The following is a 6,513-nucleotide window of genomic DNA, read 5'->3' as shown; positions in this document are numbered from 1 at the left end:
AAACCCTGTAACCAGGAAAATTGAGCTGCCATGCCTGTCCCTCCTTTAGCCATGTTTCTGTAATAGCTATGATATCATACTGCCATGTGTCTAACTGTGCCCTGAGCTCATCTGCTTCATTTGCTATACTCCTTGCATTGATTTAGATATCCTTGAGCACTGCCAACATTTTTTGTTTTGAATTGTCTAATCAGTATTTCCTCTCCCTTCCAGACTCCATTAATTTTCTGCCTGCCATTTTTATTTCTGATTTTGTCCCATCTGACTCTACCTTCCAGTCCCCATCTCCCTGCCAAACTAGCTTAAACCCTTCCCAACAGCACGAGCAAAACATCCTGCAAGGAACTCCGTCCTGGCTCGGTTCAGGTGCAACCCGTCCAACCTGTCCCAAAAATCTAAAGTCCTCCCTCCAGCACCATTTTTCCAGCCACACGTTCATCTGTCTTATCCATCTATTCCTGTGCATTCATCTGTCTTATCCATCTATTCCTGTACTCACTTGCACGTGACACTGGGAGTAATCCGGAGATTATTACTTTTGATGTCCTGCTTGCTAATTTCTTACCTCACTCCCTAAGTTCTGACTGCAGCACAACATCCTTATATCTACCTATGTTGTTGGTTCTGATGTGGACTACCACTGCTGGCTGTTCACCCTCCCCCTTCAGGATGCTCTGTAACTGCTCAATGACATCCTTGACCCTGGCACCAGGGAGCCAACACTCCATTCCTGGATTCACGTCTCTGGCCATAGAAACACCTGATTGTTCCCTTGACGATTGAATCACCTATCACTATGGCTTTTCCAGTCTTCCCTGTACTCCCCTTTGCAGCTGAGTCAACCATGGTGTCATGGACTTGGCTCCGGCTGCACTCCCCAGGTGAAGCATCATTGTCCTCTGTATTCAGAACTGAATACCTGCTGGAGAGTGAGACGCACTCGGGGTGTCCTGCACTACCTGCCTGATTCTTTTTGACTGCCTGGTGGTCACCCATTCCCTCTCTCCCTGCATACACTTAAGCTGTGGGGTGACCACATCTATAAACAAAGATCAGTACAGCACAGGAACAGGCCATTCGGCCCTCCAAGCCCGCGCCGATCTTGATGCCTGTCTAAACTAAAACCTTCTGCACTTCAGGGGACCGTATCCCTCTCTTCCCATCCTATTCATGTATTTGTCAAGATGCCTCTTAAACATCGCTATCTTCCCTGCTTCCACCACCTTCCCCGGCAGCAAGTTCCAGGCACTCACCACCCTCTGTGTAAAGAACTTGGCTCGCATATCCCCTCTAAACTGTGCCACTCTCGCCTTAAACCTATGTCCCCTCGTAACTGACTCTGCCACCCTGTGAAAAAGCTTCTGACTATCCACTCTGTCGCTGCCACTCATAACTTTGTCAACCTCTATCATGTCGCCCCTCCACCTCCATTCTCAGTTTTGGGAAAAATAGAGTATATGACTGTATCAGTAAGTAGGAAAAGTTAAAATATGTTGTGACCAGTGGAGAAGTGTGATGAGAATAAACAGATCCTCCTCTGATTTCAACTACGCAATCATTTGTGATCTGGCTCTGTAGCTTAGTTGGTTAAAGCACCTGTATAGGAAACAGAAGAGACTGGGTTCAACTCCCAGCAGAGCCTTATTTCACATTTGTGATATGCTTTAGAAGTTTCCTTATCAATCATTTATATCTCTGTTTTGTGAACTTGAACTTGGAATTCAAATTACATGATGAATTTCAGTCACAGGAGAAAACAGCCTTTGTGAAGGATGTGAGTTGGGAATGGCTGTTCCTCCTTGTCCAGAAATTCAGTGCTGATACGCCAAAGGCAACTTCTTTGATACAAATTTGTTCACGGTTACATTCAATCTGGAAAACAGCTCGACATTAATCTCACTGAAGGAAAGTGTGACTGCGTTGTATATTTCAGAGTGTTTGTGTCGTTATGTGTTGCTTTTAACCGAGACTGGGGACATGACGCAAGTGGGAGGGTTGATCCGAGGTTTGGAATATTTGTCAATCAGGAACAAGAAAAATCAAAGGAACCAAATAAGAAAACCTATGTCTCGTGGGTATTGAGAGACGGTGAGAAGATATTAAACTTTGTTCCATTCAATCCGGCTGCGACGAACTTTGAATTTTTCCGCCTTTTATAAACATTATTTGAAGGGTCTCTGTAACAATGTTCAGTGTTGATGAGAGTGGGGTCTGGATGAGCAGCTGCTGAGTGTGACAGGGTCAGGACTGGATGCAGGAAGTGCTCTGACACTCTCTCTCTCTCTCTCTCTCTCTCTCTCTCTGATGGCTTTGAGTTGATTTTCAAGTGTTTGAATAAATGAAGGAAGTTCCCTCCACCCATTTGTTTGGACAGACAGTGTAGTATAAGGATGTAAAGGGTTAATGCTGAAGACAGTGGGATCAACCCCTCCCACTGTCAGAGTGGTGATGTAACAGTCACATGAGATGAGGTTTGGGAGAAGAGAGAGCAGCACCAAGGATGCTAGCTTAAGAGGTTTGATGAATGTGTATATAGTATTGTGTAAATTAGAAAAGAGTTCTTCGTTCTTTCAGCAGGAAATGTGTCCAGAAAATATTCAGGAGTCGGAATGCAGATATTAACTCCAAGTGACAGTTCTGGGTTCATTTAACAAAAAAAAGGTAGAGAATAATATTGCTCACTGATTGAAATCCCCCAGTGAGGAGACAGTTAAACAGGTGATCTGTTGGGGCATCCTTCGATCCAAGGTTTCGGCAGCATTTAATCTCCCTTTTTGGTGAAATTCTCTGTTATTTGCATCTTTTTTTAATCAGCTTTCATGGGTGAGTGAAATACTCAAAAATACTGAACAGTTCCATTCTTCCTTCTTCCCATCAGTTTCTCTTTTCTGTCTCAGATCAATATAATGATGAGAATCCCAATTTAATCTGCTGTTTCTGGTGTTTTATCCATTCCAATCAAAATTCAACATTCCAATCAAATCTATTTGTTATTCCACAATGTCTCTCCATGTGTTTTATTCTGTTGTATTCTCTCACAGTTTGTTTGATGATCAATGTTACATCTCACTCTCTGTTCTGGTGAAGATCAGAAGCAGTGTTATCTGTTTGCAACACCCGACAAGTCGGCCTGAGGCTGTGTCTCGCCGATCATGAGGAATTAGGAACATCGAAACTTAGGAGCAGGAGTCGGCCATTCAGCCCATCGAGCCTACCCCACCATTCAATATGATCATGGCTGATCATCCACTTCAATGCCCTTTTCCCCACACTTTCCTCATATTCCCTTATGTCATTTGTATTTAGAAATCTATCAATCTCTGCTTTAAACATACTCAATGACTGAGCTTCCACAGCCCTCTGGTGTACAGAATTCCAAAGATTCACAACCCTCCGAGTAAAGAAATTTCTCCTCATCTCTGTCCTAAGGAGCTTCCCCCTTATTTTGAAATTGCGTCCCCTGGTTCTCGACTCCCCAACCAGGGGAAACATCTTAGCTGCATCTACCCTCACTGTCCTTTCAATATTTTGTGGGTTTCAATGGGATCACCTCTCATTCTTCAAAACTCTAGATAATACAGCCCCAGTTTCCCCAATCTCTCTTCATAGGACAATCCCACCATCCCAGGAACAAGTTTGATGAACCTTCATTGAACTCCCTCCATGGCAATAATATCCTGCGTAAGGTAAGGAGACCAAAACTGTACACAGTACTCCAAGTGCAGTCTAACCAAGGTTCTATACAATAGAAGCAAGAATTCACTACTCCTGTACTCAAATCCTCTTGTGATAAAGGCTAACATACTATTAGCCTTCCTAATTGCTTGCTGCACCTGCATGTTAGCTGTCAGTGACTTATTGACATGGACACCCAGGTCACCCTTATATTCTATACCTCAGTTAATAAAGGAAAGGATTCCATATACCTGCTGAACCACCTTATTGACCTGTACTGCTACTTCAGGGATCTGTGGACATTCACTCCAACGTCCCTCACTTCCTCTGCACCATTCAGTGTTCTCCCATTAATTGTGGATTCCTTTGCCTTTTTTGACGCCTGCTCTCACTGTTCCCTGCTCTCCGAGTGAACTCATGCTCCCTCTCCTGGGCTCTTTATGCTCCACTCTGCTCTCACTGTTTCCAGCTCTCTTAATGTATCAATATTTACTTGCCTTGTGTTTAATTCAAAATATGGATTAACTGTATTTTACAGTTGTAGGTTTTATTTGGTAGTCCTGTACAAGTTGTGGATTGGTATTTAATATTTAGCTCTGTGAAAACGATTGTGAATGAAAATATAACTTTCAATCTTATACATGGGCTGGTCTGCAAGCTCCAAGTCCTTCATTTTGTAGTAATGGAATTGATACTGTATCTTTCAGTCTTAATCTCTGAGGGATTTTTGAACTGGTATGTAATGCATAACTTGGTCTAACGTTCTGATGTACATTATTGGGATTCAAAGGATGATAGGAAATTGGGGCATTAGACCATTCAGCCCATCAAGCCTGCTCCAATATTCAAACAGATCGTGACTGATCATCTATCTCTACGCCATTTTTCCCTGCTATCTCCATATCCCTTGATCCCGTTAGTATTTAGAAATCTATCGATTTCTGTCTTGAATATGTTCAATGATTGATCTTCCACAGCCCACTGGGATAAAGAATTCCACAGATTTCTCACCCTCTGAGTAAAGAAATTCCTGCTCATCTCAGTCTCAAATGGCCTGCCCTTATTCTGAGACTGTGTCCCCTTGTTCTGGACTCACTAGACAGAGGAAACATCCTATCCATATCTACCCTGTCACACCCCATAAGAATTTTGTAAGTTTCAATGAGATCACCTTTCATTCTTCGAAACTCCAGAGAATTTCGGCCCAGTTTCTGCAGTCTCTCATCATAAGACAATCCCACCATCCCAGGGGATTAGTCTGGTGAATCTCTGTTGCACTCCCTCTGTGACAAGTCTATCCTTCCTTCATTAAGGAAACCAAAATAGTACAGAATACTCCAGGTGCAGTCTCAGCTAGACTTTATACAATTGAAGCAATACATGTTTAACCATGTATTCAAATACGCTTTCAATGAAGCCAACATACCATTTGCCTTCCTAATTGCTTGCTGCACCTGCACACCAGCTTTTGGTGTCTCATGAACAAGGACACCCAGGTCCCTTTGGACATCGACACTTCTCAACCTCTCACCATTTAAGAAATACTCTGTCTTTCTGTTTATTCTACCAAAGTGGAGAACTTCACACTTATTTACATTATATTCCATCTGCCATGTTCTTGCCCATTCACTTACCCTGTCCAAATCCCCTTGAAGCCTCCTTGCATTCATTCTGTACCTTTCAATGAGGTAAATTGTGTCTGTTCTGTTTCAAGTTTTATATTTAAAATGAAACCATGATAGACTTTATTTAGATCTGATAGTGAGTTTGTTTTTATACTGTGATTGATGTATCAACCTGTCAGCTGAACTGAATTGGAGTGAAATGGAAACAACTTCTGTCTGTCCTGCTGTTGTTTGACTGTTGGATTGAAAATGTGTCTCTCGATTTTGGGATCTGTGTCTGTCTGACTACTTCTTTTGTTTGTTCCAGTGGAACTGATGAGCTGGCAGTATCTCTGTGCTTTGGGAGTGATCCTGTACCGACTGTGAGTTGGAACGAGCTCGCTGCACTTTTCTTTGTGTCCAAGAATCACCACATCCAGTCAGGTTCCTTCATGTATTTTCCTGCAGGAATGAAAGAATTGATGAGGTAGAAGATACAAAAACGATCAATGTAATCGTCCCAATTATAATCATTATGAACAATCGCGAAATGAAAACCAGGAATACAAACAGTGTCAGTGTCTGACTCCACTGCAGTACTGCAGTATTCAGCTTCTGTTTACCAGGTGTTTGCAGTGGTTTTACAAGGCGTTTGTGACATTCAGAAACAACACAAGCCCTGAACTGCTCAATGACTGGGACTGTCCGATAGAGCAGTGACCTTCACACAGTCACATTTCTATTTCAACGAAAAAACCAGCAGCCACTATTTAAAATGTGCCTTTCACACTTCTCACCTGTTATCTGCAATATATGTTCTTTGTCTAACTGTCCACATCGTTATTTTGCAGCTATTTTCCCCCCACTGTTCACAATCCAACAAACAGTGAGAGACTGGAACTAAAGCAGGAAAATTCCCTCTCCTTTGGGTGGTGAAATTGTCAGTGATTTTCAATAGTGATTTCTTCCCATTGTGTCTCCCTGAGCCTGTACAGACACTGTCCGAGAATGAACTCTCCCTTCCCCGTGTCCCCGGCTCACTCCATGTTCCGGGAGCAGCTCCTGCTCCACAGTGTCTGTTACAAACACTCACCGACTCCCCCTCAACTTCCCACCACTCAATGCTAATCTCTGAGCACATCTGCGGACACGCTCCCAAAGCAGTGGCTGCTGGAAGCAGATGCTGTTTGTTCCCTTCCCCCGGGCCCGGGAAGTCTCCATTCGCAGCTGATTT

General features: G+C 43.1%; 1 non-coding gene across 1 annotated transcript; it reads left to right on the top strand.

The window, feature by feature from the left end:
• The first annotated feature begins 1,568 nt into the window (after window positions 1-1,568).
• On the top strand, window positions 1,569-1,642 carry trnap-agg (transfer RNA proline (anticodon AGG)). Its single transcript has one exon. It is a non-coding gene; the product is annotated as a tRNA-Pro (tRNA).
• The last annotated feature ends 4,871 nt before the right edge of the window (window positions 1,643-6,513 follow it).

The sequence above is a fragment of the Heterodontus francisci genome, unplaced genomic scaffold (genome assembly GCF_036365525.1).
Source record: "Heterodontus francisci isolate sHetFra1 unplaced genomic scaffold, sHetFra1.hap1 HAP1_SCAFFOLD_59, whole genome shotgun sequence".
Taxonomy (NCBI): domain Eukaryota; kingdom Metazoa; phylum Chordata; class Chondrichthyes; order Heterodontiformes; family Heterodontidae; genus Heterodontus; species Heterodontus francisci.
The sequence above is the reverse complement of the archived record's forward strand: the minus strand, read 5'-3'. Positions and strand labels throughout refer to the sequence as shown.